Source organism: Megascapheus bottae, chromosome 5, assembly GCF_031878675.1.
Source record: "Megascapheus bottae isolate mThoBot1 chromosome 5, mThoBot2.hap1, whole genome shotgun sequence".
NCBI lineage: Eukaryota > Metazoa > Chordata > Mammalia > Rodentia > Geomyidae > Megascapheus > Megascapheus bottae.
Genome location: NC_143513.1, coordinates 78,770,268 through 78,787,204, shown reverse-complemented (window position 1 = coordinate 78,787,204; position 16,937 = coordinate 78,770,268).

Sequence of the window (16,937 nt, the reverse complement as noted above, 5' to 3'; positions counted from 1 at the left end):
TGACGTGATAGGGCATGACTCGGTGAGGAATGACTCCCCAACAATAATCTAAAGACTGGAAGATGGAAATAGGCTTTAGTGACCACAGCCTAAAAGAAAGGCAGTAGAAACTGAACATTAAAAAAGAAACAATGGAAATGGGATCTGTTAGTCATCAAACGAATTCTAAAATTGTACAGAAAATGAAGAGCCAGTTCCATGGTCTAGGATCTAATGTGGTCATGGGCACAGAGCCTGGCACCATTAATCAGGATAAAGGGAATGAGAGGCAGACTTAGTGCATGGTAAGAGAAGAGACATCGATGGTACCTGTATGTGCTGAGTTCAACCCCTCTGTCTCACTTGAAAGTAAAAAAAAAAAAAGCAGGATAAAATAGAGCAGTTTTATTTTATAATAGTGACTGATCGATAGGGATACTAACATTACTTCTAATTATTTTATCCTAATGAACACAATTTAAAATGGGTGCTCCAGCTACATAAGGAAATGGGGGCCACAGAACAGTATTGCTTTTGATATTGTTTCTCCCCTTGGCTGTGCTTGACAGTCATCTGACCTCAAGAAGCTTGTCTCCTCTCTCCCGTTGATTGTGATGACAGCCCCACAGCCAGAGCACAGATCCTATCCAGGGGCTCACCCAGGACATCACAGACTGGGTGCGACTTCGCAGGACGATCAGGCTGAATGAGGAGAAGGGTTAATATACAAATTCTCCAGACTAAAATTATAATCTTTCTAACAAGACCAGTTCATGCTCAGATGCTACAGAGCATGGGCGTAAGGTCCAAGGTGAACCACAACGCCATGAAAAAAAAAAACAAACAAACCCAAAACATGATGGCAGGGGCCTCTTTCACTTGGTTCTGCTGAGGAAGCATCATGGAGGAGCAGGAAAACGTTATAGGGAAGTCTCTGACTTTTCCCCTTAACTGTCAGTCATGCCGAGGCAGAGTTCAAGCAGGCCTTGAGGATGCTGAGCTTGAAGAAGAGCAAGGGAAGAGAGCACACTGTGTTGAGAGCACACTACTCCTGGGCAGGTGAAAGCCAGTCTGACAAGCCCAGCTACACTGTGAAGTAGATGACAGTAGAGATGGCAGGGTTTCCATGAAATTCCATGCAACCAGGTGAACCGAGGAGAGAAGATAAGCATCCCCAGGAATGGCAAACCACGGGCTCTCTTCTGCCCTTTGAAGGTGACAGCCACTGCTCATTCCAGGGGAGTAAACCTGCTTACACTGTAGCCTCTTCAGAGCTGGCCCTGCCAGTGAGCACAGAAAAATAGAACCTCTGCACTTCTGGAAGAGCACTGCCAAGAAGCACAGACAGGTGGAGTTATCAGACATGAGCACAGAAGCTGAAAAAAGAGATGCCCCTCTACGTCTCAGCCCTTCAGCCTGCAAGGGAAACAGGGAGGTTTCTGTGGCAACCCCTTCAACTATGCCAACCCCACACTCATTAAACATATGCTTACAACAGAAATGCCGTGTGGAATTGTCTGTTCACAGAGACTGTTGTCTCCTTATGCAACTTCATGTAACTTCTATCTTGATTGAATTTTTTTTTTTGCCAGTCATGGGCTTGAGCTCAGGGCCTGAGCACTGTCCTTGGACTTTCTCAAGGCTAGAGCTCTACCACTTGAGCCTCAGCACCCTTTCTGGCTTTTTTCTATGTATGTGGTACGGAGGAATCGAACCCGGGTCTTCGTGCATGCTAGGCAAGCACTCTACCACTAGGCCAAACTCCCGGCCCTTGAATTTTTTTTTGTAGGAAACAAAGAAAGGCTCCACTGGGAAGAAACAGACTGGAAACTTTACCTAACCCTACAATTACATAATATATTTAAAAGAAATAAACAAGTAATATAATTTGACTACTTATAGAAAATCACAATAACTGTACCATTAAAATGCAAGAAAATAATGAATTTTAAGACATCCTATTCCCAGGTTCCAAGCAAAAGTTAATACTAAGTTCAAAAAGAGACACTGGCATTAATTATCATCAAAGATTTTTTTACCTATTCTATGCTGTAAATATTTACTTCATAAGTACCTGTGATAAATTTTATGTTATGGAATCTGGGGATAGAGCAATGAAAAAAAAGACAAAATACTAACCATAATGAAACTGAAGGTTTTTTATTATTCAACTTTATTTTATTATTATTTTTTTGCCAGTCCTGGGCCTTGAACTCAGGGTCTGAGCACTGTCCTTAGGCTTTTCCTTGAGGCTGGTGCTCTACCACTTGAGCCACAGCATCACTTCTGGCTTTTCTATTTATGTGGTACTGAGAATCGAACCCAGGTCATAGTGCATGCTAGGCAAGCACTCTACCACTAGGCCAAATTCCCAGCCTGAAACTGAAGTTTTAACAGAGGTAAGAAGGTAAGCCAATTTAAATTTATAGAAAGTATGAGGGTGATGAATGCTATGAAGAATCACAGCATTTATGAAGAATCATAAATTGTAATCATATATTCTAGGGTGATAGTGTGTACAATTGGCATATCTGAAAGACATTTTAACAGAACCAAAAAGCAGTAAGAAGGAACCCAGCTGGATAGGTAAGGGATTCAGGAAGTTGTAGAGTGCAAAGTTCCAAGAAGAGGTAAAACACCCATTTATTTCCTCAAGTATGTGCTTCGAACTGCCCACCTATATGTCTTATATGGAGATTTGCATTAATTAATTCAGTACTTGTTTTGTGTTCTCTTTTGGTTCAGATATGATTTTTTCATAGCATGGGAAGAAGAGAGAGAAAAAAATCCATCTCTATCCTCTTTGTCCTCCAGAAAAATTAGAGCCAAAATAACTATTTAACAAATCTACCACCACCATTCCTGTCTCCAAAGCCCTACTATCATTTTTTACTACACCAATTTTCTCTTTTATTGTCTGTCAACGGAGGATATATGAAAGCAGCCCTTTATTGTTACATGAAACATTCCGTGCAGTTTGGTGAAGGCTGAATTTTTTTTTTGCACTTCTAATTATGACAAGGAACCTGGACACAGTGTGATGGAAGAAAACAAACACTTCTCTGATGCTTTTGATTCATTCAAATCTGTATTTTACCCCTTAGAATTTCCGTAGCACAATGATGAGCTGACCAGTTTTGTAGTATTATACATAAGCAACTTCATTTTCTCAGCATTTGGACTGAAGCACAAAGTCTTGTGACTTTCTCTGACACTTAGAGGACACAAATCACCTCAGAGAAAATTGTTCTTCTGTGAAGCAAGTGAGAATTTCAAGCTTACTAGTTTCTTTTCAAATTGGGAATATTAGAAATCTGGATTTTTTCCCCCCTGTCATGTCACTGTGGGTCTTTCTTTACTCTCTTAATACTGCCGATAGTCACTCTAACTTCACTCCAAAAGTTAACACTTCGTAATTTACAACTCTCTTAAAACAAAGGGCAAGAGTGCAGCTTAGCCAGCAAGTACTGACATAATGCAGGGTTCCTACTTTCTTCTGATGGAGTCAGCTTCTGGAAGGTATAAAAATGGCATTATTACAAAGGAAAATTATGATCTTGAATTCAACTCTGACCCAATTACTGAACTTGAACCAGGGCTGGCTTTAACCTATAGAAGTGTTGGTCAGATAAGACAATACTGTGTGACATAATCTACAAGATAATGAAAAGTTCCCTGTCTGAAACACTAACCTTTGCACAGATCTTCCACTATGAATCCATTCTTTCAGAATAAGTTTTCTTTATCCCTACATTTTTTTTAAACATCCTGTGTGGAAGAGTACCAATGTGAAATATACAATGGCTCCTTTCGACTGAGTCCATTTGCTACTTTTCTCTCATAGTAGAGTAACAGGGACTTGGGAATATAAAGGTAAATGTAGGAAAGAAGACTTAAAGTGCAAGAAAATGATGGTAAAGTTGCCCTAACTCCCATTTCTCTAATGCTTATCCTACAGGTAGCTCTACATGACGAGATCTGTGGCTAATATCTTTAACCATTCAACAATCATAGTATAGCTAATGAGGTTGGAGATGGGTCTTCAGGACCCTTAGTGAATGGACTCGTTTTCTCTCTTCCTATCTCATTAAATCTGAGAGGTATACTCAACTGGATGGCTTCAGTCTACAGTAATTTAAGTACATGTTTCATATCTTCTTTGACACAATAGAGCACTGTAATAAAAGGGTAACAATTTGCCACTTACAGGCAAGTGAAAAGTAGAAAATTACTCCAACCTGGCAGAATAGATTTAAAAAAAAAATAACATTGGGATGATGACTGCCTTTAAGGAAGCAACAATTTGAGGGCCAAAGTTCCAAAGCATAAAAACAGGCTGCACAATGGAAATGTTAGGAAACAATTTCACATCACCATCGAAGCCTCTACAGCGTACCAAGATTTTCCACTACATTTTCCTTGTTTACCCTGCGTGTTCTCCAAAGAAAAGTAAGCATCACCATTATTTCTGCAGCCTTCCTCAGTCTCCAAACGATCCCAGCCAGAAAGGTCACCATGATTAACCCCAGGATGCAAATTGCTCTGATGTTCCATGAGTTAACCTCTCATCCAAGGAGATGAGTGCAAGACGAGGCTTTACCTCAAATGTTCTTCTGCCAGTAGGTATTCTCATCTCTGCTGACACATGTAACAGCAAATCCCTTTTTCTCTTTCATAAGACAAAGGATGTGGAATGATTCAACCTTGTACAGCGAAATTTTTTTTGATAGAAAATGAAATGTTACTTCTGGTTAGGTTATATATTCAGTTAAAACAAATAGACTTGGATAAACTTTTCCAACTATGGCCAATGGAGGCATTACAGCCCAGAGATTTTCCATCTTCAGGGAATAGCTGGTTCTTCCTTTCTTTCTGTGGTTTTCATTGTTTTTACTTTCTTCATGAATCTTTTAAAAATAAATTTAGATTTTGTTGTAAAGGTAATGTACAGTGGGGTTACAGGTATGTAAGTCAGGTAATGAGTACATTTCTTTCGGGTGTTACCCCTCCCCCCATTTTCTCACGCTTTTCCTCCTCCCAACTCCTCTCCCCCCAAGTTGTAGAGTTCATTTCCAAGATAGTGCCGAGGGAATATTTTTTCACGTTGTGGGGCTTGAGCCTGGGCACTGTCCCAGAGCTCAAGGTTACCCTCCTACCCTGGAGCCACAGCTCCCTTCCCCAGATAAACTTATACACAAGACAAACAGTAAAGAAATGAAAGCCAGTGACACAAGGGAATAAAGGAAACGGGGGCAGGGGAAAGAAAGAACTGCAAGCAGTGCTTCCATTTCTTGGAGTTCATTTCAATAAGTACCATTTTATATGGTCATGTGCATGTAGCTATTGGGCCATTGTGATCCTCTCCTCAGGATATCCTCCTTGGTTCCAACGGTACAAAAGCTTAGAGTGCTGTCTAATTTATTATTTCCGGGTGTAATGATATTTGTCTTTTACTATCCATTGGATTAACTTATAGATTTGTAGACATATTCTAGTTATTATAAGTGAGGGAAACCATGCAGCTTATTTTCTTTGGGTTTGGCTTACTTTGCTTAATACAATTTTTTCCAAGTCTCTCCATTTCCTTACAAATTTGATAAATATTTATCAAGGTCCCATTCTGCCCCCAGAGTCCAATTCCAGACTTCAAAGATACTGGTGCAAATGTTCTGTTTTCATGGAACCTAAATTCTACTTGGATAGGATTCACAGTCAAAGCATTAGAGAAACAGGATTCATAGTAAACACTGAAAAGGTTGGAGAAAATTAACGTAGATTAATTTAGAAACTAATGTCAGGAGAGTATCCAGGAGAATGCCGTATTCATAGTAAAGGACAAGATGCATTCAGCAAAGAAAAGAAGAGAGAGAGAACATTTCAGACAAAGTAAAATCTAGGCAAATAATAAGCATATGAAAGCTCTAAAGTAACACATGAACTTGGCAAATCCAGGATCCCTTGAGTAGTTCAATGAAAAACCAAAAATGTATAGAAAATTAAGATCAGAAAAATTTTTAAAAACCCAGCCTAGAAAGCCAAAATGAGAGAAGGGAGCTTGAAGTTTATTGTAACCTACTGGAAAGCTTTCAGTAGTCCTGTGGCAACATCTTTGCTCAACAATATTATTAATATTCTTGAAAAAAGCAGAAGAAAAGAATTGGGTTCCCGGGCAATTACAGTGAATCAGGTGACAAATGAGGGTTACTTAAGTTAATGGTAGTTGTGGAGATAAAGATAACAGACTTTAATATATGAGAGTGGACAGGACTTTCTGTGGATAATGAAGAGTTGAAGATGGAAAGTAATTATTAACAAATGCTTGACCTTCGTGGATTTTTAAAATGTATTTTCACACAGGGGTCATAATACACACATGCATTATTTTTTCTGATCAAATAAAACAAAAGAATAAAGGCATTTCAAGGATAATATAGTCATATCAGGCTGGTTTCCCATCATTTATTAGGAGATTCCATCATTGCTTAAAAATACCTTACACTTTAACTTCAACCCACTTAGAATTATGCAAATATGGAATCAAAGCAAGTATACTTTGTGATCAACATGTACTTACACTACAAACATACCATAAGAACACTAGTTCTCAGGAAATATATTTCAATTGTGAAAACCTGACAGAAACAATTGCCACAATTAATTACTATTTTTTTTTTTGCTATTCCTGGGATTGGGCTCAAGGCCTGAGCACTGTACTTGATTTTTCTCAAGGCTAGAGTTCTACCACTTGAGCCACAGCACCACTTCTGGCTTTTTTCTATGTATGTGGTAGCGAGGAATCAAACTCAGGTCTTCTTCGTGCATGCTAGGCAAGCACTCTACCACTAGGCCAAACTCCCAACCTCTTAATTACTTTAAGTGTTCAAAAGCAAACAAATGAGAAATGTGGTGCACACAAACAAATAAATATCAGGAGGTTATAAACTACCCACGGGGGTAGCCAGGGGTCTTTCAGGAAGAGACATGTAAACTTCAATTCTATGGTCCATGCAAGAGAGGTGCCAGTGGCATTGCTGAGATGCTGATTCACAATTCAAACACACACAATGCACTGGCTGCAGCCAGCAGCTTTCCTTCTTTACATCTGGAGAAGAGTGTCTGAATCAATTGGTTGCCTGGCCTTTCGGTAGTGGCCATTGTCCAAACTCAGCTCTGATTTGGAAAATTATTGTGAGTCACAGGCAACAAGGACCTGAAGTTTCTAAGGACTAGGGGAGAGAAGTTGGATATGGCAGTTAATTGAATTACACTTCTAATATAATCCTCTACATTTGTGTTCCCAGAACACAACCAGAGTACCAAGCAAAGAGGAGGCATTCGGGGGTCAAGTGATTCTTTGAGTGAATACATGAATAATGGCAATTAAACACAAAGGAGAAGGCAATCTTTGCCTCCTGTTAAGTAGTAAGGAAGTCAATACATCAAACCAATGATAGATCTCTCCCAATATGCTAGCACTGCAAGCATCTATGGAGTTGAGCCTTACTAACTGATATGCATATACACGTTGGCTAGGGATATTGATATGTTATTTGTTTCACAATTGATTTCAGTGATTTTCTGACATGAAATGAAATATGACATGTGCCTGTTGTGTATGATTTCTGACAAATGGCATAAAAGTCATCCTATAGCCTGTGTTAAAACACAGCTTCCTCAGTCTCACTCAATTCAATGCAGCCACAAAGCTGAATTTTAATCCCCAGCCCAAGTGATCCATATGTAAATGACCAAATTGACAATTGAGAAACACAGCCCATCTCTTCTTAAAGTCCAGTTTATCCATACCTAAACCTTCTCAAAGCTTATGTTTACCCTTGGATACCATTGCCACTGAAAACTGATACTCTATCACTTAGTTTGGTTCTGAAAATCACGTATCTGGTTGTTCTTACGCAGTATCTTCCCATTTCAGTCCATCTTGCCTTTTAATTCAATATGAACGTCTTAAAATAATGAGCTCTGGATAGAAAAATTGCAGAATGTCTTCAAAAAAGTAGAAGAAAAGTAACGGCTTTCTCTTAGAGCTACAGGTTTGAATAACACCTTTGCAAGGTTGTAACTTCCTAACCGATGCAGGCTTCTGCTTCTGCTGGATGGGATGACTGCAGGAAGATTGCACTCACCTCATTTTTCCATGGAGGTCCCGGATTCATGAGAATGACCAAGTACCATGATTTTTCATCTAGTTTCTTTCTTACAAATTAACTGTGAGTAGGAGATTTTCCCCTAACTTCCTTGGGACCCTTTTCTTTCCACTGGTAAAGAGAGAAATCACACAGGTGGCTTTTACAAGCTCTGCTGGCCACCCACTGCAAGGAAAGGCTTCTACCTATCAATCAGTGACAGTGAAATGAAATCCTACACAGTGTCCACAGACCACATACTTTTGCTGCATATGATGGGTTCCCATAATTTATCTTCCATTCTATTCTACTCAATCATATATTATGTCTTCCACTTCTAGGATGCTGGCTACAACTCTCTAAATTGGTTTAACAACATCCTGCTAGATCATAGCAGCAGTCTGAGAAATCCTGAGGTGCTCATTATGTTGTGTTCCCATTCCAATGCTCTGTGATATGAATAAACATAGAAGGTCTTTGCCTATTTGTGTATTCTTCCTTTTTATATATTGTCAGCATTGTAGATAAATTCCTAGGGAAGAACTTTGTTTCCTAAACTTTTCTGACAACTCTCATAAAATAACATACATTCACATTATAAATTAATGAATTTATAATTCATTCTATAAAAGATTTAATGATAATGCAAGCCAATGGGAAAGAAATTAGACTCCTTTTCTCATTTTCTTACTGAGCCAAGTTCATGTGGCATCTCAAGTATTTGTACTATAATAGAAGCACCAAGATTCAACCATGTTCCTTTAAATATTGGTTAATTTTCTTGTTTCTCACCCTTTATTTATAAAGTCATTTGGGGCAGTTAAAATGAATGAATGCTTTATGACCTTATCCTAGAAATATTAATTCAGAATATAAGAGGATGGAAATGATTTGTCATTTTTAAATCTATCCAGAGAGAACTGAGAACTAGATTATCTGATTTTTTACCTTAAAAATCACAATGATTTAGGTCAATGACAGAAAACAAGGTTGATCATAATGAAACATTACTCTTTTCAGATAGAATGAGATTGTACCATTCATAAGGAAATGGGAAGAGTTGGAAACATAAAGACAGGGTGCATAGTTTCCTTTACTTGTGAGAACTAGAACGTGCCTATAAATCTACAAGTAAACACACTGAGTATCACCCATGTAGTTATAAGTGAATTAACTAAAGTATAATAGACTCTCTGGAAAGCACAAACAGCATGATTGTTTAGAAACACTAAGACAAAGCCTAACATAATAAATACAAGGAAATGGGTAATTGTAGGAGGATGGGCAAGAGAAGAGGAAAAGAAGAATGAACAAGGGAAATGAGTAGAATGAAGAAAGTAATGCATTATATATGTCACAGAACTGAGAAAAATAAAGGAAGAGGTGGATTGAAGGAGGGTAAAGATGTTGAAAGAATGACATGAATCAAGACGTGTGTGTGTGTGTGTGTGTGTGGTGTGTGTGTGTGTGTGTGTGTGTGTGTGTGTGTGTGTAGCTTTGCTAAATGGCAAAAATATATTCAATATATAACCTAAAAATTAAGGAAAGCAAGTGAAGGGATGGGGTGGGAGAGAATGTTAAAAGAGACATTGTATTCATAGACTGCTGCATTGAATGGCATCTCCTCTGTACCAAACTTCTTAAAAGAAAATAAAAATATATTAAAAGTAAAAAGATAAAACAAGGTTGAGGGAAACCTCTTTTGGAACGTACCTATTCTCTTGCCTCAGCATTCCTTTCCTGTTCATCATCCTCACCATTCATAGTCAAAAACTACCTTCTGCTGTGGTCAGTAATTTACACAAGTATAACCTCAACTTCCCTCCTTCCTTGGGCAAAAAGGACAAAAATCATCGGAGATGGGTTACCATCAACAATGGACCATGTCATGCCAAGCGTCTGAGCCACTCTGTGGGGTAGAGTTGTCATCAGCTTAGAAACATATCCGTTCTTTATACTGACAGCTGCAGGATGGTGGGAAAGAGCAGGAAAACCAGAAGGAAAACAGCAGGAATGATGAAACACACACAAGCACCTAATGTGGTTTCAAGAGGCCCCAAAGAGGTACAAGTTGTGACCTGGCCTCAATTTGGGGGGCAATAGCACATTTAAATTATCTAGGAAGGGGAAAATATGTTTAAAAAACAGCAAATATTTGAGATGTTATGATATTCTAGATATTTGCTCTGCAGACTCAGTTTTCTTATATAGCAATCAGAGTATTTTGGGAAATCCAATTTATTAAATTTTGAGGTACACGAGATATCTCCTCCCCCTTCAAATATGACTTGGTATCTTGAATAAAAACCAGTAGGTTTTCCATGCATCCTTATCGCCACCTGGTGCATGTTGAAATAATGCAAGGGAAGATGGCATAGCACACCTGAATTAACAAAATCAAAGCTGAGGCTAAGCAGTTGGTTAACAAATGACATGAACGTTGCTCATTGAGCTACAGAGGGGGTATGGAAACATCTTGATTTAGGAATGGGCATTCCAGGGACCTGTGGACACTGGTGACAAAGAGTCTTTGTGTTTGGAGACAATGGCATTTTTAGGAGATTGAAAATATATTTTAATATATGTACTTGTGAATAGTAAATCTAATTAGCCATTTTATAATAAATACAAGTGTGACATCTGTCAAAAAATGTTCAATATTTGATTGTTTGTTTTTGTACCTCAATTGGGCACCAAATCCAAATCAAGATTCAGTGGTGAGTATGGAGAAGGTAGGCCCTGGCTTCTGCTAAGCTGGCTCCAAAAGAAGCAGGGCCTGGGGACATGGGAAGTAGAAGTAGACCTCTGCTTAACACGAGCACAGAGGTGTTCCATGGAACTGTTTCTACAGTTGAAATGCCACATGCTCTTATTCTGATAGGTTTCCCGAGCTGGAAAGCTCCACAGAGAAGCAAGGGACCCGGGGAAAGCTGTTCTGCAGCATGCTGCATCTTCTACTCTGTGACAATCCAATTAATTTCAGTATAGTGGCCGTATATATATATATATATATATATATATATGTATATATATTAGAGAGAGGGAGGAATCACATAATTTATATGTGTGTGTTCTCTTCCCATCAACACAACATTGAGCTGATAATGCATATATATATATGTATATATATATGTATAAATCCCTTTCCTGTTCACACACCCATTTTGTGGTTATAATTTTATTGCACTAGAAAAATCTTTAAGTCTGGAACCAGGCTCAATGACTTACACCTCAAATTTCAGTTGTTCAGATGACAGTTCAAGGTCATTGGGAGTGAAAAGTTAAGACGACCCCCCCAACTCAATCAGCAAGCTGGATGTAGTGAGTAGTGTGAATAGCCAGAGGGTGGTCTGAAACTCAATAATAAAGTAGCAAAAATAACAAATGGCTAGGATGTGGTTCAAGTGGCAGAGTACCTGTACTAGCAAGCACAGGCACTGAATTCAAACCCAAGTATTAAAAACATATCTCCACTTCTGGGAACTATTGGCACAGATGATAAAAATGTCAAGATGCAAAGAGGTATTGCTGAGATTTATTCCTTTGGTCTCTTACCAATATGAGTATATCTGTTAACTATAAAACATAGATGATAGATCAGTATGTCCTGGGTGAGATGTCAGTTTGGGTAACTAGAGCAGCTGGTGGTATGCAAGGGCTGGCAGGAAGTAAGAATGCTTATTACTGAACAGAGGGTAGAGAAATGGGAGTCCATGGCTAGGATTGCTGTTGGACCTCAATTAGGGCCTATGCCCAGACTTTTACAGCTAAGCTCTCTAGAAACATTGAATTGAAGGCACGTTTCCTCATTAAGAGACAGAGCCTAAAAAGAGCAAGCCTTAGGGAGTAGAGAGTTCTAAACATGGCTTGTACCTATTCGATTTCATACAATTGTGGGAATCTTTATTTCTCAGTTGTTCTATCATTCACGTGACATTTTTTTCACCACATTTTAAAAATCAACATCGTAGCAAAGCCTGAGAAAAATAATTAAGAAAAGCATTTTATCAAACTCTTTGAAATTTGCCTCCTTATTAAGGCACGCTCTGTCTTAATTCTGTTCATTTAAGCATTTCATATCTCCTAAGGCAGCCTCTGATTGTTCAAGAGATACTTATCCTCCTTCCTTTGAAAACTTCAAGTGTCTGCTGTTGGCAGGATTCTGACAGCCTCCAAAAACTTAGGAAGGTTCACCAACTGGGTTTAATTCAGTGAAAGCTTCATTAGCTAGATCAGAAGGAGTCTGCTAAACTTAACCTATTTAGCAAAGAAATCATCTCTGTCTACCCGCACTGCCATTTCTCCCAGGTCACTGCAATGAGATTATCTCTATATGCTTCACTCATGAAGACTGAGATCCATGAAGCTTATAGAATGATCCGGCCTTCTACAGTATTGGGATTGTTTAAAAGGTTATGTAGTTTTTGAAACATGATCTATGGTGTCCCAAATCTAGCCTTTTATTTTAATAGCGATATAGCATTTGCAAATGTGTTGAAATACTCTACATGTAGCATTCACACTGAAATGTTACCAATGAAATTTACATCATATCCTTCTAAGAAAAACGAATAGTTACTCACACTTGCATAGAACACAAAGGGAACTTTATTATTCTTCTCTCAAGTAAATTTTTCCTACTGAAATAAGCAATATTTGGGAAGAAGAAAGTACGATGCAAGAAAAGTAGCAATACAGCCGGGCACAGTGGTTCACGCCTGTAATCCTAGCTACTCAGCAGGCTGAGATCTGTGGATCAAAGTTCAAAGCCAGCCCAGGCACAAAAGGACCTGAGACTCATCTCCAATTAACCTCTAGAAAACGGGAAGAAGGGCTTGGTTCCAGGACAGGGTGGTAGACTTGAGATGAAGAGCTCAGGGACCACGCCCAGGCCAAGTTGAAGTCCCATGACCCTCAAAAAAAGAAAAGAAAAGGAAAGAAAAGTAGTAATACAGCTTCATTATTCAGCAATCCTTGAAGGAAGGCTAGCTCTATATTATTTGTTTTTTTTAATTAAAATCAGAAGCAATATGTCAAATATTGAATATTTCTATTTGCTTTCACTACTTTGAATTTTCATTGCTGTTTCAGAAGCACTGGCTTATAACGTTTAAGCTATATTTGTAAAAAGAGAAGTAATACATTGATGAGAGCATTTTAGACTGGAATGAAAATCTATTAGAATCATAAAATGGTTGAACTGAAAGGTGATTTAGGAAAATCAGAATCAACACATACTCTGAGTCTACATTTTAGTATTTCACAGATGAGAAAATGGAGCCTCCATGAATTACTTATTTGTACAGATCTAATGAGAAGGGAGAAAACTGTACATCATTTTCTAAGAAACCAGTATGCTATAATGCCTGAGATTAGTTATTTCATGGGTATGTTTAATTTTTAAATTCTTTCAATAATAGGAATACTTATTTTAAAAAGAATTATAGTCTATGGTCTTATAACATTCTTTTCCTATTAAATTGTAACAATTTGTGTCCTTAACATTTTTCAGTTGTTCAGAGACATTCTTTACAGAAATGAGTTCAATATTACCAAGGTTCCTACTTACTGAATTGGTTAGCTTTTTGTGCTGTTGTTGTTTTAGTAAGAAATTAGATTTGCAAGATGGATTATATTCTAGTTTACATCTGACTTTAGCAGAAACACACAAGTACTTATATGACCAAGAGAAAAATCTTCTGACCTTGAGTTCTTAGAACCAAATCTTAAATACTCCTTTTGCAAAGAGAAATTTCTTAACTCGCAGTTCGCGTTTTGCAAAAGATATGTTAGGTGCATGTCTCTCTTGAACAAACTGCTTCTTTCTGTATTTTTAGACTTCTTTGTTCTTGAGAACCCACAATAGCCATTTTCCTACAAGTTCCAAATGCCTAACACTTAACTTCACTATGGAGTTCTACTTGTTGTGTGTTCTCTTACAGCTGACTGCTGTAAGGTCAAGATTGGTCAGCAATAGACTTGTTAAAGAATGAAATAAAAGTCAAGTCATATCAATTTTCAAAATGAGTCATTGGAATTTCTTCCACAAGTTATCAGCTTATCCCAAGAGGAAGCATCTTTCATGCTTTCCTCTCCATTCTTATTGCAGTTGTCTCTGCTCTACTGGAGACTAACTTGCTTTGCCTCCACTTTCTGTCCCCAGACAAACTCCATCTCAAAACAGAGATGTTCCAAGATGCTGGATACCAGAAGAGACATTTTCTTTCCTTGCCCAAGATTCTTTCTTGCCTTGTTTCTAGTAGAACTTCTGTATCATGAATTTTTGTTGGACTTGTGTGGATTGGTCTATCTTACATCAAATCAGCCAACACAGTCACTAGCAGGAATCCATGAAAGAAAATTGGATTTTATTCTTCACCTAAAGAGAGAGGCTTGCCTAAGTAAACAAAAGAAAGCAAATACAAAACCCAACAAAGATGCTGATTTTTTTTGGGGGGGGTGGTCATGGGGCTTGAATTCGGCCTGGGCACTGACCCTAAGCTCTTTACCTCAATGCTACCACCCTATCCTTGAGCCAAGCCCCACTTCCTGTTTTCTAGAGGTTAATTGGAGATAAGTCTCAGGTCCTTTCATGACGGGGCTAGTTTTGAACTTTGATCCTCAGATCCTCCTGAGTAGATAGGATTACAGGCATGCGCCCTGCAAGGTGCTGATTTTCTGGCACTACCTCTCTCCTGCATCACACTCAGCAGTGGGGAGATGAACAAATCTGACTCTATCAAAAGTTATAATCACCTTCAATAAAGCAAACTCCAGAGGAAATTCATATGTAACAGATTTTATTAGAAAATGTTATACTTGAGAATGTCTCAGAAGCTCTCCTGGCTCCTTTTGAGCTTTTCTCCAAAAAGAAAAAGGAAATTGTGTGTGTGTGTGTGTGTGTGTGTGTGTGTGTGTGTTTACATATTCATATATATATATGTATATACACATAGAGAGATACCTATATAGACAGGTATTGTAGAATATATGTAAATTTAGAAATTCAACTGAGATTAATAGTACTTTAAGACCTATTCTCCTGTATATTTTAAATTTTGAGTCCTGCATTCTCAAGACTAGCATTCGATTTTTAGTTCCATCACCTACCTAGAAGTTAATGCTTTTTTTAACAATAGGATGAACAAAAGAAAAGGATCATGAATCATGTTATAGATATTGAAATACAATGGAAGATAATGTTTGTTTTTCTTAAAAGGCGACCCAAATATACTGCTAATCAATTCACGACTGTTCACTGGAGCTGAGTTGCATCCTGTAAATTCATATCACACATTGTTCTGGACCTTCAATTCACACTATAGATCAGTTTGGACATTGTTCTTCTCTTAGGGGACAAAAACATCGAAGAATGAATATGAGGTTAACTGCCTGAGTGAGTAACATCACAGCATTCAAGCTACCATGCAGGGATACCAGAAAGGATTTCCATTCAGACTACCCTCCTCCAAGTGCTACCTGATGATGAAACCTTTCAACCAAAGCTAAGGGATGAACAGAAGAGACTTAGACCACCAAAGGGAGAGCATTCCAGACAGAGGAGGGAAACATCAGGTGTGTCCAGAAACCAACTTCACCACGGTAGTCCTTTGAGAGTGATCGATTTACAATAAGACTGAAGCTTCGTAAAAGATTATATTATCCGAAGTCTTTTTATGAAATTCAACAGGAAGTCTTTAAAGGATTTTTCAGAAAAGGAGTATCTCAGTGCAGTCTCTGTTACCTCAAAAGTCATTTTCTTTTGGGGAGGGCTACATTTTCGTCTTTCATGAGTACTATACACACGTTGTGGGCCTCTTTGTCCACAGTATCTATCTAAATCTATAACTACAACTACATAGAGAGAAATATGTATATACATAGTGATCTATAAAGATTTAAAAAGATATATATTTTGATGGAGTGTCACTACACATGGTATTTATGTGCACATGTATATAGTATAAATTTGGTATACAGTTGAATATAATTCCATCGTATTGTTCTTTTTCAGATATTAAACAGATATGAGTTAGGATAGAATGGAAATCTCCTATAGGACCCCTCTCAAGAGAAGGTAAAGACACAGAAAAAATTCAATAAAATATTATTGAGTTGTAAAATTAAAAATCCTATGCATCATTTTACCCAGACCCTTCAAATGTGTATCCTAACATAGCAAAGCCAATATTTACCATAAAGTCACATTGTAATTAGCATAAAAATGACAGAATGGAGTAGAGAAGGGAAAGATGAAGCCCAGTTTAAAAAGAAAAAAGACCATAATCACAAAGGAAAGTGGGATATGAAATATGATGGGAGGAGAAAAGAGACAGGATGAGAAAGAGAAAAAGAGAGAGAGGATGAGAGAGAAAGACAATGGACAGAGGAGGGAGAGAAAGCAACAGGAACATGGAAGCAGAGTCATGAGAAACGAAGAGAGAATTAAGTGCGAAATCTTGGGGAAGCTTCTTTGTGGGCATATGTGCTGTACAAATGTAAAGGTGTGTAATAGGAACCCAGGGAAAAATTTTTCTGCAGAGCCTGGAGCTAATGCATTAAAAGAAAATCTTGTAAAGATCACCCATAGTCCTTCAGAATAAATCAATAGAACCTGTGCCATTATCGACACAGTCTCGCTTGCGGGACAGAGCTTTAAAAGGGAGCATATGTATAGCTTGTTAAACCAAAACTTTCTGCAGAGAAATGTGTTAGTAAAAAGCTGGCAGGGAATTTTTTTAAAACAGGAATTGTTGTCTGCTTGCTATGGAAACCACACATGGGAACTCTGGATGTTTATCTTCTTCTTTTGGT